This window comes from Electrophorus electricus, chromosome 19, assembly GCF_041902795.1.
Source record: "Electrophorus electricus isolate QZ-2024a chromosome 19, ASM4190279v1, whole genome shotgun sequence".
NCBI classification, from domain to species: Eukaryota; Metazoa; Chordata; class Actinopteri; order Gymnotiformes; family Gymnotidae; genus Electrophorus; species Electrophorus electricus.
Window position 1 is genome coordinate 7,666,094 of NC_137515.1, and position 16,399 is coordinate 7,682,492.

Genomic DNA, 16,399 nt, shown 5'->3' on the forward strand with positions numbered 1-16,399 from the left:
TAAGGATTTTGCATAGCACTATCAATCATACTAATAAAAATGCTAGTTAGAAATCTTGGTATCCCATTGGAAAATACATTTTAATTGTGGACATAGCTAGCTATGCGTCTGAGAATAAAACACGAGTGCAAAGTTTGAACATAGCCTATCTGGTTAGCTATTGAAGTTAATGTTGACAGCTAGGCAAAATATTCTTGCTAATTTAAATGAAAATAGAAGATCAACATAATTTTCACTTGAATGAATTTAAATACTGTTAATTAACCAGTTACGTTAGGTAGCTAGCTAGCTAGTTAATTAGTGGGCTGACTCATTTTGATGATGAACTAATTAAAGTCAGTTTACGGCCCAACGAAAGGAACATGCATACCTAAGTTCAAACTATGAAATAAACCTGGCCTTCACAACTTTGCATCAGTGTAGTTGCAGCTAGTTCTTTTCCTAGGACTTCCTCAAGCTCAATTTTGAGTCCCCGTGTGTCATTGATTCAATGTCTACTCACTATTTTAGCAAGCGAATGTCAATTCCAGGTGATCAGGTGCTCAAAAGCTTATCAGTCCATGTGTAAAAAGTGATACATGTACCAACTGCTCTTTTGATTCTAGCTCTTTACAAAGCAACCACACATGGCAGGGTGCATGTCTTGAACTTTTCCTAATTGCGTTCCACCCACTAAATCCCAGTAATCCGTGACTCCATTGGCTGTTGGCAGGTCTGATCAAGCCCATTCTTCTCTGTTATAGCTGTGATAATGCAGGTAGATATTTCCATAATGCATCTAGGAGCTTACACGCACCAGAAAGTCAGCATGATGTTTCAGCAACAGTGAAAAAACATGCCATAAAGGCTATGACTGAACAGATGGTGGACAGAAGTAAAGTGGATGCGTTACAGGTTGCTATCTACAGTGGAATTTCTAGAAAATAAACCATGCCTTTGGCCAACTCAGGTAGGCATGTCAACATGCACGTTTGTGGCCCCACTCACAGATAGGGCATTCAATGTACTTTTTGTCAAATCACAAACATATATAGAGAATGACTAGACTTAAATGTGGACTATTTTTTAACTTTGAGACTCGCATCTGTGTAGATTTTTGGATAGGGCTGTGATCGGCATGTGTATCGCTCAGAAATGAGCACTTCATCAGCCTTGGGTAACTTGTCTATTCTTTCAAAATGGTTCAGGTACCCTGTGTGAGAACCAAACGCTTGTCTGCACTACACATGTACTACTCTAATAAAGCCACAACAATCACCTGTGTGGAGACATGGGATGGTTCAAGGTGGCTCAGCAGGTTGGCATGAACACTGGATTTGTTCATAAAAACTATTACACCTAGTCATGGCCAAAAGTTTTGAGACTAACCCAAATTTTGGATTTCACAATGTTTGCTGCTTCAGTTTTTATGGTGGCAATTTGCATTAAGTGATTGTGAAGTGTGATCATATGAATTGCAATTAATTGCAAAGTCTTTCCTTGCCATGAAAATTAACTTAATCACAAACATTACTGCATTCCAGCCACTGCATTTCAGTCCTGCCACAAAATGGCTGATAACATAATTTCAGTGATCTTCTTATTAGCTCAGGAGAAAGCGTTAATGAGGACAAGGAAGCTGATATCACTCTGTCATGCTGTTTAGAAGAGCAGACTAGTTGCTTTAAAAGGGTGGTGGTGCTTGAAGTTTTCTTCTTTAACCATGGTTACCTCCAAGGAAACACATGCAGTCATTATTGCATTGCATCAAAAGGGCTTCACAGGCAAGGACATTGCTGCTAGTAAGAGCACCTAAATCAACCATTCATCGAATCATTAAAAACTTCAAGGAGAGAGGTTCAATGAAGAAGGCTTCAGTGTGCCCAAGAAAGTCAAGCAAGTGCCAGGACTGTCTCCTCAAGAAGATGCAGCTATGGGATCAGGTGTAGAGCTTGTTCAGTGTAGAGCTTGTTCAGGAATGGCAGAAGGCAGATGTGAGTGCATCTGCATGCACAGTGAGGCGAATGCTTTTGGAGGATGGCTTGGTGTTAAGATGGGCAGCAAAGAAGCCACTTCTCTCCAAGAAAAACGTCAAGGACAGAATGACATACTGCAGGTAAAGGGATTGAACTGCAGAGGACTGGGTTAAAGTTATTTTCTCTGATGAAGCCCCCTTCAGACTGTTTGGGACATCTGGACTAATGATTGTCCAGAGAAGAAAAGGTGAGCACTACCATGAGTCCTGTGTCATGCCAATAGTGAGGCATCCTGAGACCGTTCATGTGTGCGGCTCCTTCTCATCCAAGGGAGTGGGTTTGCGCAACCTTTTGCTTAAGAACACTGCCATGAATAAGGAATGGTATCAAAACATCCTCCAAGAGCAACTTCTCCCAATGATCCAGAAGCAATTTGGTGATGAACAATGCTTTTTCCAACATGAGGGAGCACCATGTTACAAGAAAAATGTGATAACCAAGTGCCTCGATGAACAAATCATTGAATTTTGGGTACATGGCCAGAAAACTCCCCAGATCTCAATCCCATCGAGAACCTGTGGTCAATCCTTTAAAAGGGTGTGGCCAAACAAAAACACAGAAACTGTGATCATCTCCAAGCCCTGATTAGGCAAGAATGGGTTGCCATCAGCCAAGATTTTGCCCAGAAGCTGATATCCAGCATGCCAAAGCAAATTGCAGAAGTCTTATAAAAGAAGGGTCAACATTGTAAATATTAAGTCTTTGCTTAAATTGGATACATTTGTTAATACAAAAGTTAAAAAAGCTATGAAATGCTTATAATTGTACTTCACTGTACCACATAAACATCTGAGAAAAGGTGCAGTAAGTGGTTTAAAGTGTTGGAATTGAAATCGAATGTGGGCTCCTGCAGCATAGAGAATTAAGTTGTTTATCTGAGGTGATTTTTCCTGAGACATCATGCCACCAGTGGGGAGAGCTTGCACTCCCAGACACTTTACTGAAAGATCTACCCACCATATGGCAGTGTCATATCTCATATAGTAGAGAATGTGCAACCTTCTTGCCTGGATGATGCAAAGGGGATGTCTCAAGACCTGAATCAATTCACAAGTCAATACATGCAAGCCCTAAGTCAAGATGGGCAGTTACCAAGTCCTACACTCCAAGACCTAGTCAAGCCACCACATATAATGCTATATCAATATTTGAAACCCACAAAGTTTTTGATGTAGCATACTAAACGAACAGTTTTTCTTGAATTTATTTTTATTACAACACAAGAAAATGCAAATACATATGAAATCAGTTCAAGTCAATTAAACAATGTAGTACAACTAATCTTAAGGGAAACTACTGAGAAATTGTATGACAAGAAAAAAAAGAAGAAAAATCATTTGTTATAGTCACAGCAAACATAAAGACTGGTCAATGGTCTTCTGGCTTGACTCTGCATGGTGAAGGTTTCTCTGCAGAGTAACTGGCAGTCAAACAGGGGGGTAGGAAGCTGCAGGTCTGCGAGGAAGATGGAAAAGAAAGGCAAAGATGGGAAAGGATCCTACTAGCCCATAATCCATCAATTTGGGCAAGAGGTTTTCGTGCCTGAAGACATTTATCCTGACAAGATGACCTGTTCCACAGGATTTCCATAATTCTCAATCATTTGACAAGGTGACGTGCACAATGGCTGATGCAAATTCCTCACTAAGGCATCAAAGTTTCAGGAATCACTAAAAACAGATGAGCGTATGCACACTGATTGCAGTCAAGCTGCGAAGGCAGAGGAGTAGGAAACCTTCTGGCTGTTTGTGATCAACCTTTAGGAGTTACATTGGAAGTCATTTCATGAACTTTATGTATCCTCTCATAAAATGCTTAATTCCTGGAAAAAGGAGAGTGCCCAGGAAACACCATAAGTAGCAGAAAAACTGGATCACTGAAGGGACTGAATATCGCTTCTGTACAAGATTACGAGGGCACATTTAAACATTTGATCTTAACTATGCAAAGATGCTATGAAGTTTTGAACGCTGCAGCAAGTTCGGACTCATCTTGTAAACGGGTTGTGACATCCACCCTACTTGATCATTTGTAACTTCTTTAACTGACCATGTTTATTTATTTATTTTCATCCAGAAGTGCTGAAAACTTGGACTGACTCAATACGAGTTCAAATGAGTGTTTTCTCACATTGATGCACAGATGGCAGAACATGTTGGAGCATTTTATTTACAGGACCTCACAGCTGGTGAAACACAATGTAAGACTAAGCCCACTCCTCAAAGAATTTAAATTGTGACTACAATTGTTTATGCTTTTATATGTAATATCAAACCTAACAGAAGAGGACAGGTTCCTCAGATATCTGTGAGCTACTACACACAGAACATAGCCTCAGCACCCCAGATGGGAATTGAACCCACAATCCCTGGCTTAGAAAGCCAGTGCCTTATCCATTAGGCCACTGGGGCCAGTCAAAACCTGCAGAACGGCTTTTCCGCCGGTTTTTTTGTTTTGTTTTTTTGTCGAAAATTACCTTCTGGCTGTTTGTGATCAACCTTTAGGAGTTACAATGGAAGTCATTTCATGAACTTTATGTATCTTCTCATAAAATGCTTAATTCCTGGAAAAAGGAGAGTGCCCAGGAAACACCCTAAGTAGCAGAAAAACTGGATCACTGAAGGGACTGAATATCGCTTCTGTACAAGACTACGAGGGCACATTTAAACATTTGATCTTAACTATGCAAAGATGCTATGAAGTTTTGAACGCTGCAGCAAGTTCAGACTCATCTTGTAAATGGGTTGTGACATCCACCCTACTTGATCATTTGTATGTCATGACAAGGTGACCTGCACCATGGCTGATGCAAACTCCTCACTAAGGCATCAAAGTTTCAGGAATCACTAAAAACAGATGAGCGTATGCACACTGACTGCAGTCAAGCTGTGAAGGCAGAGGAGTAGGAAACCTGCTAGAACAACGAGAGTGCTTAGAAAGCCAGTGCCTTATCCATTAGGCCACTGGGGCCAGTCGAAACCTCCTGAATGGCTTTTCCGCTGTTTGTTTTTTTGTCGAAAATGACCTTCTGGCTGTTTATGATCAAACTTTAGAAGTTACAATGGAAGTCACTTTGTGAACTTTACGTATCTTCTCATAAAAGGCTTAATTCCTAATAGGACAACAGTCTGTCAGGTACAGAAACATTTTTCCTTTTCCACAGGAATGACAGTGGATGGTACAGGTTTCTCTGCAGAGTAACTGTCAGTCAAACAAGAGGTAGGAAGCTGCAGGTCTGCGGGGAAGATGGAAAAGAATGGCAAAGATGTCTAATGCAAACTCTTCACTAAGGCATTCAAACTTTCTGGAATCACTAAAAACAGATGAGCGTATGCAGACTGTCTGTAGTCAAGTTGCGAAGCAAGAGGAGTAGGAAACCTGCTAGAACAACAAGAGTGCTTAGAAAGCCAGTGCCTTATCCATTAGGCCAGATGGAAGATGGAAAGATGGAAGATGGAAAAGAATGGCAAACATGGGAAAGGATCCTACTAGGCCAAAATCCAGCAGTTTGTCAAGAGCTTTTCTTGCCTGAAGATGTGTATCCTGACTAGGTGACCTGTTCCACAGGATTTCCATATTTCTCAATCATTTGAGAAGGTGACCTGCACAATGCCTGATGCAAACTCCTCACTAAGGCATCAAAGTTTCAGGAATCACTAAAAACAGATGAGCGTATGCACACTGATTGCAGTCAGGATGTGATGTCAGAGGAGAAGGAAACCTGCTAGAACAACAAGAGTGCTTAGAAAGCCAGTGCCTTATCCATTAGGTCAGATGGAAGATGGAAAGATGGAAGATGGAGAAGAATGGCAAACATGGGAAAGGATCCTACTAGGCCAAAATCCAGCAGTTTGTCAAGAGCTTTTCTTGCCTGAAGATGTGTATCCTGACTAGGTGACCTGTTCCACAGGATTTCCATATTTCTCAATCATTTGAGAAGGTGACCTGCACAATGCCTGATGCAAACTCCTCACTAAGGCATCAAAGTTTCAGGAATCACTAAAAACAGATGAGCGTATGCACACTGATTGCAGTCAGGATGTGATGTCAGAGGAGAAGGAAACCTGCTGGAAAAAGGAGAGTGCCCAGGAAACACCCAAGGCAGCAGAAAAACTGCATCACTGTATATAGCTTCTGTAGAAGTGTACGAGGCCACATTTAAACATTTGTGCTTAACTAAGCAAAGATGCTATGAAGTTTTGAATGCTGCAGCAAGTTCGGACTCATCTTGTAAACGGGTTGTGACATCCACCCTACTTGATCATTTGTAACTTCTTTAACTGACCATGTTTATTTATTTATTTTCATCCAGAAGTGCTGAAAACTTGGACTGACTCAATACGAGTTCAAATGAGTGTTTTCTCACATTGATGCACAGATGGCAGAACATGTTGGAGCATTTTATTTACAGGACCTCACAGCTGGTGAAACACAATGTAAGACTAAGCCCACTCCTCAAAGAATTTAAATTGTGACTACAATTGTTTATGCTTTTATATGTAATATCAAACCTAACAGAAGAGGACAGGTTCCTCAGATATCTGTGAGCTACTACACACAGAACATAGCCTCAGCACCCCAGATGGGAATTGAACCCACAATCCCTGGCTTAGAAAGCCAGTGCCTTATCCATTAGGCCACTGGGGCCAGTCAAAACCTACGGAACGGCTTTTCCGCCGGTTTTTTTGTTTTGTTTTTTTGTCGAAAATTACCTTCTGGCTGTTTGTGATCAACCTTTAGGAGTTACAATGGAAGTCGTTTCATGAACTTTATGTATCTTCTCATAAAATGCTTAATTCCTGGAAAAAGGAGAGTGCCCAGGAAACACCCTAAGTAGCAGAAAAACTGGATCACTGAAGGGACTGAATATCGCTTCTGTACAAGATTACGAGGGCACATTTAAACATTTGATCTTAACTATGCAAAGATGCTATGAAGTTTTGAACGCTGCAGCAAGTTCAGACTCATCTTGTAAATGGGTTGTGACATCCACCCTACTTGATCATTTGTATGTCATGACAAGGTGACCTGCACCATGGCTGATGCAAACTCCTCACTAAGGCATCAAAGTTTCAGGAATCACTAAAAACAGATGAGCGTATGCACACTGACTGCAGTCAAGCTGTGAAGGCAGAGGAGTAGGAAACCTGCTAGAACAACGAGAGTGCTTAGAAAGCCAGTGCCTTATCCATTAGGCCACTGGGGCCAGTCGAAACCTCCTGAATGGCTTTTCCGCTGTTTGTTTTTTTGTCGAAAATGACCTTCTGGCTGTTTATGATCAAACTTTAGAAGTTACAATGGAAGTCACTTTGTGAACTTTACGTATCTTCTCATAAAAGGCTTAATTCCTAATAGGACAACAGTCTGTCAGGTACAGAAACATTTTTCCTTTTCCACAGGAATGACAGTGGATGGTACAGGTTTCTCTGCAGAGTAACTGTCAGTCAAACAAGAGGTAGGAAGCTGCAGGTCTGCGGGGAAGATGGAAAAGAATGGCAAAGATGTCTAATACAAACTCTTCACTAAGGCATTCAAACTTTCTGGAATCACTAAAAACAGATGAGCGTATGCAGACTGTCTGTAGTCAAGTTGCGAAGCAAGAGGAGTAGGAAACCTGCTAGAACAACAAGAGTGCTTAGAAAGCCAGTGCCTTATCCATTAGGCCAGATGGAAGATGGAAAGATGGAAGATGGAAGATGGAAAAGAATGGCAAACATGGGAAAGGATCCTACTAGGCCAAAATCCAGCAGTTTGTCAAGAGCTTTTCTTGCCTGAAGATGTGTATCCTGACTAGGTGACCTGTTCCACAGGATTTCCATATTTCTCTATCATTTGAGAAGGTGACCTGCACAATGCCTGATGCAAACTCCTCACTAAGGCATCAAAGTTTCAGGAATCACTAAAAACAGATGAGCGTATGCACACTGATTGCAGTCAGGATGTGATGTCAGAGGAGAAGGAAACCTGCTGGAAAAAGGAGAGTGCCCAGGAAACACCCAAAGCAGCAGAAAAACTGCATCACTGTATATAGCTTCTGTAGAAGTGTACGAGGCCACATTTAAACATTTGTGCTTAACTAAGCAAAGATGCTATGAAGTTTTGAATGCTGCAGCAAGTTCGGACTCATCTTGTAAACGGGTTGTGACATCCACCCTACTTGATCATTTGTACCTTCTTTAACTGACAATGTTTATTTATTTATTTTCATCCAGAAGTGCTGAAAACTTGGACTGACTCAATACGAGTTCAAATGAGTGTTTTCTCACATTGATGCACAGATGGCAGAACATGTTGGAGCATTTTATTTACAGGACCTCACAGCTGGTGAAACACAATGTAAGACTAAGCCCACTCCTCAAAGAATTTAAATTGTGACTACAATTGTTTATGCTTTTATATGTAATATCAAACCTAACAGAAGAGGACAGGTTCCTCAGATATCTGTGAGCTACTACACACAGAACATAGCCTCAGCACCCCAGATGGGAATTGAACCCACAATCCCTGGCTTAGAAAGCCAGTGCCTTATCCATTAGGCCACTGGGGCCAGTCAAAACCTGCGGAACGGCTTTTCTGCCGTTTTTTTTTTTTTGTTTTTTTTGTCGAAAATTACCTTCTGGCTGTTTGTGATCAACCTTTAGGAGTTACAATGGAAGTCATTTCATGAACTTTATGTATCTTCTCATAAAATGCTTAATTCCGGGAAAAAGGAGAGTGCCCAGGAAACACCCTAAGTAGCAGAAAAACTGGATCACTGAAGGGACTGAATATCGCTTCTGTACAAGATTACGAGGGCACATTTAAACATTTGATCTTAACTATGCAAAGATGCTATGAAGTTTTGAACGCTGCAGCAAGTTCAGACTCATCTTGTAAATGGGTTGTGACATCCACCCTACTTGATCATTTGTATGTCATGACAAGGTGACCTGCACCATGGCTGATGCAAACTCCTCACTAAGGCATCAAAGTTTCAGGAATCACTAAAAACAGATGAGCGTATGCACACTGACTGCAGTCAAGCTGTGAAGGCAGAGGAGTAGGAAACCTCCTAGAACAACGAGAGTGCTTAGAAAGCCAGTGCCTTATCCATTAGGCCACTGGGGCCAGTCGAAACCTCCTGAATGGCTTTTCCGCTGTTTGTTTTTTTGTCGAAAATGACCTTCTGGCTGTTTATGATCAAACTTTAGAAGTTACAATGGAAGTCACTTTGTGAACTTTACGTATCTTCTCATAAAAGGCTTAATTCCTAATAGGACAACAGTCTGTCAGGTACAGAAACATTTTTCCTTTTCCACAGGAATGACAGTGGATGGTACAGGTTTCTCTGCAGAGTAACTGTCAGTCAAACAAGAGGTAGGAAGCTGCAGGTCTGCGGGGAAGATGGAAAAGAATGGCAAAGATGTCTAATACAAACTCTTCACTAAGGCATTCAAACTTTCTGGAATCACTAAAAACAGATGAGCGTATGCAGACTGTCTGTAGTCAAGTTGCGAAGCAAGAGGAGTAGGAATCCTGCTAGAACAACAAGAGTGCTTAGAAAGCCAGTGCCTTATCCATTAGGCCAGATGGAAGATGGAAAGATGGAAGATGGAAAAGAATGGCAAACATGGGAAAGGATCCTACTAGGCCAAAATCCAGCAGTTTGTCAAGAGCTTTTCTTGCCTGAAGATGTGTATCCTGACTAGGTGACCTGTTCCACAGGATTTCCATATTTCTCAATCATTTGAGAAGGTGACCTGCACAATGCCTGATGCAAACTCCTCACTAAGGCATCAAAGTTTCAGGAATCACTAAAAACAGATGAGCGTATGCACACTGATTGCAGTCAGGCTGTGATGTCAGAGGAGAAGGAAACCTGCTGGAAAAAGGAGAGTGCCCAGGAAACACCCAAGGCAGCAGAAAAACTGCATCACTGTATATAGCTTCTGTAGAAGTGTACGAGGCCACATTTAAACATTTGTGCTTAACTAAGCAAAGATGCTATGAAGTTTTGAACGCTGCAGCAAGTTCGGACTCATCTTGTAAACGGGTTGTGACATCCACCCTACTTGATCATTTGTAACTTCTTTAACTGACCATGTTTATTTATTTATTTTCATCCAGAAGTGCTGAAAACTTGGACTGACTCAATACGAGTTCAAATGAGTGTTTTCTCACATTGATGCACAGATGGCAGAACATGTTGGAGCATTTTATTTACAGGACCTCACAGCTGGTGAAACACAATGTAAGACTAAGCCCACTCCTCAAAGAACTTAAATTGTAACTACAATTGTTTATGCTTTTATATGTAATATCAAACCTAACAGAAGAGGACAGGTTCCTCAGATATCTGTGAGCTACTACACACAGAACATAGCCTCAGCACACCCAGATGGGAATTGAACCCACAATTCCTGGCTTAGAAGGCCAGTGCCTTATCCATTACGCCAACGGGGCCAGTCAAAACCTGCGGAACGGCTTTTCCGCCGGTTTTTTTGTTTTGTTTTTTTGTCGAAAATTACCTTCTGGCTGTTTGTGATCAACCTTTAGGAGTTACATTGGAAGTCATTTCATGAACTTTATGTATCTTCTCATAAAATGCTTAATTCCTGGAAAAAGGAGAGTGCCCAGGAAACACCCTAAGTAGCAGAAAAACTGGATCACTGAAGGGACTGAGTATCGCTTTTGTACAAGATTACGAGGGCACATTTAAACATTTGATCTTAACTATGCAAAGATGCTATGAAGTTTTGAACGCTGCAGCAAGTTCAGACTCATCTTGTAAATGGGTTGTGACATCCACCCTACTTGATCATTTGTATGTCATGACAAGGTGACCTGCACCATGGCTGATGCAAACTCCTCACTAAGGCATCAAAGTTTCAGGAATCACTAAAAACAGATGAGCGTATGCACACTGACTGCAGTCAAGCTGTGAAGGCAGAGGAGTAGGAAACCTGCTAGAACAACGAGAGTGCTTAGAAAGCCAGTGCCTTATCCATTAGGCCACTGGGGCCAGTCGAAACCTCCTGAATGGCTTTTCCGCTGTTTGTTTTTTTGTCGAAAATGACCTTCTGGCTGTTTATGATCAAACTTTAGAAGTTACAATGGAAGTCACTTTGTGAACTTTACGTATCTTCTCATAAAAGGCTTAATTCCTAATAGGACAACAGTCTGTCAGGTACAGAAACATTTTTCCTTTTCCACAGGAATGACAGTGGATGGTACAGGTTTCTCTGCAGAGTAACTGTCAGTCAAACAAGAGGTAGGAAGCTGCAGGTCTGCGGGGAAGATGGAAAAGAATGGCAAAGATGTCTAATGCAAACTCTTCACTAAGGCATTCAAACTTTCTGGAATCACTAAAAACAGATGAGCGTATGCAGACTGTCTGTAGTCAAGTTGCGAAGCAAGAGGAGTAGGAAACCTGCTAGAACAACAAGAGTGCTTAGAAAGCCAGTGCCTTATCCATTAGGCCAGATGGAAGATGGAAAGATGGAAGATGGAAAAGAATGGCAAACATGGGAAAGGATCCTACTAGGCCAAAATCCAGCAGTTTGTCAAGAGCTTTTCTTGCCTGAAGATGTGTATCCTGACTAGGTGACCTGTTCCACAGGATTTCCATATTTCTCAATCATTTGAGAAGGTGACCTGCTCAATGCCTGATGCAAACTCCTCACTAAGGCATCAAAGTTTCAGGAATCACTAAAAACAGATGAGCGTATGCACACTGATTGCAGTCAGGATGTGATGTCAGAGGAGAAGGAAACCTGCTGGAAAAAGGAGAGTGCCCAGGAAACACCCAAGGCAGCAGAAAAACTGCATCACTGTATATAGCTTCTGTAGAAGTGTACGAGGCCACATTTAAACATTTGTGCTTAACTAAGCAAAGATGCTATGAAGTTTTGAACGCTGCAGCAAGTTCGGACTCATCTTGTAAACGGGTTGTGACATCCACCCTACTTGATCATTTGTAACTTCTTTAACTGACCATGTTTATTTATTTATTTTCATCCAGAAGTGCTGAAAACTTGGACTGACTCAATACGAGTTCAAATGAGTGTTTTCTCACATTGATGCACAGATGGCAGAACATGTTGGAGCATTTTATTTACAGGACCTCACAGCTGGTGAAACACAATGTAAGACTAAGCCCACTCCTCAAAGAATTTAAATTGTGACTACAATTGTTTATGCTTTTATATGTAATATCAAACCTAACAGAAGAGGACAGGTTCCTCAGATATCTGTGAGCTACTACACACAGAACATAGCCTCAGCACCCCAGATGGGAATTGAACCCACAATCCCTGGCTTAGAAAGCCAGTGCCTTATCCATTAGGCCACTGGGGCCAGTCAAAACCTGCAGAACGGCTTTTCCGCCGGTTTTTTTGTTTTGTTTTTTTGTCGAAAATTACCTTCTGGCTGTTTGTGATCAACCTTTAGGAGTTACAATGGAAGTCATTTCATGAACTTTATGTATCTTCTCATAAAATGCTTAATTCCTGGAAAAAGGAGAGTGCCCAGGAAACACCCTAAGTAGCAGAAAAACTGGATCACTGAAGGGACTGAATATCGCTTCTGTACAAGATTACGAGGGCACATTTAAACATTTGATCTTAACTATGCAAAGATGCTATGAAGTTTTGAACGCTGCAGCAAGTTCAGACTCATCTTGTAAATGGGTTGTGACATCCACCCTACTTGATCATTTGTATGTCATGACAAGGTGACCTGCACCATGGCTGATGCAAACTCCTCACTAAGGCATCAAAGTTTCAGGAATCACTAAAAACAGATGAGCGTATGCACACTGACTGCAGTCAAGCTGTGAAGGCAGAGGAGTAGGAAACCTGCTAGAACAACGAGAGTGCTTAGAAAGCCAGTGCCTTATCCATTAGGCCACTGGGGCCAGTCGAAACCTCCTGAATGGCTTTTCCGCTGTTTGTTTTTTTGTCGAAAATGACCTTCTGGCTGTTTATGATCAAACTTTAGAAGTTACAATGGAAGTCACTTTGTGAACTTTACGTATCTTCTCATAAAAGGCTTAATTCCTAATAGGACAACAGTCTGTCAGGTACAGAAACATTTTTCCTTTTCCACAGGAATGACAGTGGATGGTACAGGTTTCTCTGCAGAGTAACTGTCAGTCAAACAAGAGGTAGGAAGCTGCAGGTCTGCGGGGAAGATGGAAAAGAATGGCAAAGATGTCTAATACAAACTCTTCACTAAGGCATTCAAACTTTCTGGAATCACTAAAAACAGATGAGCGTATGCAGACTGTCTGTAGTCAAGTTGCGAAGCAAGAGGAGTAGGAAACCTGCTAGAACAACAAGAGTGCTTAGAAAGCCAGTGCCTTATCCATTAGGCCAGATGGAAGATGGAAAGATGGAAGATGGAAAAGAATGGCAAACATGGGAAAGGATCCTACTAGGCCAAAATCCAGCAGTTTGTCAAGAGCTTTTCTTGCCTGAAGATGTGTATCCTGACTAGGTGACCTGTTCCACAGGATTTCCATATTTCTCAATCATTTGAGAAGGTGACCTGCTCAATGCCTGATGCAAACTCCTCACTAAGGCATCAAAGTTTCAGGAATCACTAAAAACAGATGAGCGTATGCACACTGATTGCAGTCAGGATGTGATGTCAGAGGAGAAGGAAACCTGCTGGAAAAAGGAGAGTGCCCAGGAAACACCCAAGGCAGCAGAAAAACTGCATCACTGTATATAGCTTCTGTAGAAGTGTACGAGGCCACATTTAAACATTTGTGCTTAACTAAGCAAAGATGCTATGAAGTTTTGAACGCTGCAGCAAGTTCGGACTCATCTTGTAAACGGGTTGTGACATCCACCCTACTTGATCATTTGTAACTTCTTTAACTGACCATGTTTATTTATTTATTTTCATCCAGAAGTGCTGAAAACTTGGACTGACTCAATACGAGTTCAAATGAGTGTTTTCTCACATTGATGCACAGATGGCAGAACATGTTGGAGCATTTTATTTACAGGACCTCACAGCTGGTGAAACACAATGTAAGACTAAGCCCACTCCTCAAAGAATTTAAATTGTGACTACAATTGTTTATGCTTTTATATGTAATATCAAACCTAACAGAAGAGGACAGGTTCCTCAGATATCTGTGAGCTACTACACACAGAACATAGCCTCAGCACACCCAGATGGGAATTGAACCCACAATTCCTGGCTTAGAAGGCCAGTGCCTTATCCATTACGCCAACGGGGCCAGTCAAAACCTGCGGAACGGCTTTTCCGCCGGTTTTTTTGTTTTGTTTTTTTGTCGAAAATTACCTTCTGGCTGTTTGTGATCAACCTTTAGGAGTTACATTGGAAGTCATTTCATGAACTTTATGTATCTTCTCATAAAATGCTTAATTCCTGGAAAAAGGAGAGTGCCCAGGAAACACCCTAAGTAGCAGAAAAACTGGATCACTGAAGGGACTGAGTATCGCTTTTGTACAAGATTACGAGGGCACATTTAAACATTTGATCTTAACTATGCAAAGATGCTATGAAGTTTTGAACGCTGCAGCAAGTTCAGACTCATCTTGTAAATGGGTTGTGACATCCACCCTACTTGATCATTTGTATGTCATGACAAGGTGACCTGCACCATGGCTGATGCAAACTCCTCACTAAGGCATCAAAGTTTCAGGAATCACTAAAAACAGATGAGCGTATGCACACTGACTGCAGTCAAGCTGTGAAGGCAGAGGAGTAGGAAACCTGCTAGAACAACGAGAGTGCTTAGAAAGCCAGTGCCTTATCCATTAGGCCACTGGGGCCAGTCGAAACCTCCTGAATGGCTTTTCCGCTGTTTGTTTTTTTGTCGAAAATGACCTTCTGGCTGTTTATGATCAAACTTTAGAAGTTACAATGGAAGTCACTTTGTGAACTTTACGTATCTTCTCATAAAAGGCTTAATTCCTAATAGGACAACAGTCTGTCAGGTACAGAAACATTTTTCCTTTTCCACAGGAATGACAGTGGATGGTACAGGTTTCTCTGCAGAGTAACTGTCAGTCAAACAAGAGGTAGGAAGCTGCAGGTCTGCGGGGAAGATGGAAAAGAATGGCAAAGATGTCTAATGCAAACTCTTCACTAAGGCATTCAAACTTTCTGGAATCACTAAAAACAGATGAGCGTATGCAGACTGTCTGTAGTCAAGTTGCGAAGCAAGAGGAGTAGGAAACCTGCTAGAACAACAAGAGTGCTTAGAAAGCCAGTGCCTTATCCATTAGGCCAGATGGAAGATGGAAAGATGGAAGATGGAAAAGAATGGCAAACATGGGAAAGGATCCTACTAGGCCAAAATCCAGCAGTTTGTCAAGAGCTTTTCTTGCCTGAAGATGTGTATCCTGACTAGGTGACCTGTTCCACAGGATTTCCATATTTCTCAATCATTTGAGAAGGTGACCTGCTCAATGCCTGATGCAAACTCCTCACTAAGGCATCAAAGTTTCAGGAATCACTAAAAACAGATGAGCGTATGCACACTGATTGCAGTCAGGATGTGATGTCAGAGGAGAAGGAAACCTGCTGGAAAAAGGAGAGTGCCCAGGAAACACCCAAGGCAGCAGAAAAACTGCATCACTGTATATAGCTTCTGTAGAAGTGTACGAGGCCACATTTAAACATTTGTGCTTAACTAAGCAAAGATGCTATGAAGTTTTGAACGCTGCAGCAAGTTCGGACTCATCTTGTAAACGGGTTGTGACATCCACCCTACTTGATCATTTGTAACTTCTTTAACTGACCATGTTTATTTATTTATTTTCATCCAGAAGTGCTGAAAACTTGGACTGACTCAATACGAGTTCAAATGAGTGTTTTCTCACATTGATGCACAGATGGCAGAACATGTTGGAGCATTTTATTTACAGGACCTCACAGCTGGTGAAACACAATGTAAGACTAAGCCCACTCCTCAAAGAATTTAAATTGTGACTACAATTGTTTATGCTTTTATATGTAATATCAAACCTAACAGAAGAGGACAGGTTCCTCAGATATCTGTGAGCTACTACACACAGAACATAGCCTCAGCACCCCAGATGGGAATTGAACCCACAATCCCTGGCTTAGAAAGCCAGTGCCTTATCCATTAGGCCACTGGGGCCAGTCAAAACCTGCGGAACGGCTTTTCCGCCGGTTTTTTTGTTTTGTTTTTTTGTCGAAAATTACCTTCTGGCTGTTTGTGATCGACCTTTAGGAGTTACAATGGAAGTCATTTCATGAACTTTATGTATCTTCTCATAAAATGCTTAATTCCTGGAAAAAGGAGAGTGCCCAGGAAACACCCTAAGTAGCAGAAAAACTGGATCACTGAAGGGACTGAATATCGCTTCTGTACAAGATTACGAGGGCACATTTAAACATTT

General features: G+C 41.5%; 5 non-coding genes across 5 annotated transcripts; all 5 read right to left on the reverse strand.

The window, feature by feature from the left end:
- Positions 1-4,353: 4,353 nt before the first annotated feature.
- Positions 4,354-4,426, reverse strand: trnar-ucu (transfer RNA arginine (anticodon UCU)). Its single transcript has one exon. It is a non-coding gene; the product is annotated as a tRNA-Arg (tRNA).
- Positions 4,427-6,589: 2,163 nt separating this feature from the next.
- Positions 6,590-6,662, reverse strand: trnar-ucu (transfer RNA arginine (anticodon UCU)). The gene has a single exon. It is a non-coding gene; the product is annotated as a tRNA-Arg (tRNA).
- A 1,827-nt stretch (positions 6,663-8,489) lies between these two features.
- Positions 8,490-8,562, reverse strand: trnar-ucu (transfer RNA arginine (anticodon UCU)). The gene has a single exon. It is a non-coding gene; the product is annotated as a tRNA-Arg (tRNA).
- A 3,715-nt stretch (positions 8,563-12,277) lies between these two features.
- On the reverse strand, positions 12,278-12,350 carry trnar-ucu (transfer RNA arginine (anticodon UCU)). Its single transcript has one exon. It is a non-coding gene; the product is annotated as a tRNA-Arg (tRNA).
- Positions 12,351-16,064: 3,714 nt separating this feature from the next.
- Positions 16,065-16,137, reverse strand: trnar-ucu (transfer RNA arginine (anticodon UCU)). Its single transcript has one exon. It is a non-coding gene; the product is annotated as a tRNA-Arg (tRNA).
- Between the last annotated feature and the right edge of the window lie 262 nt (positions 16,138-16,399).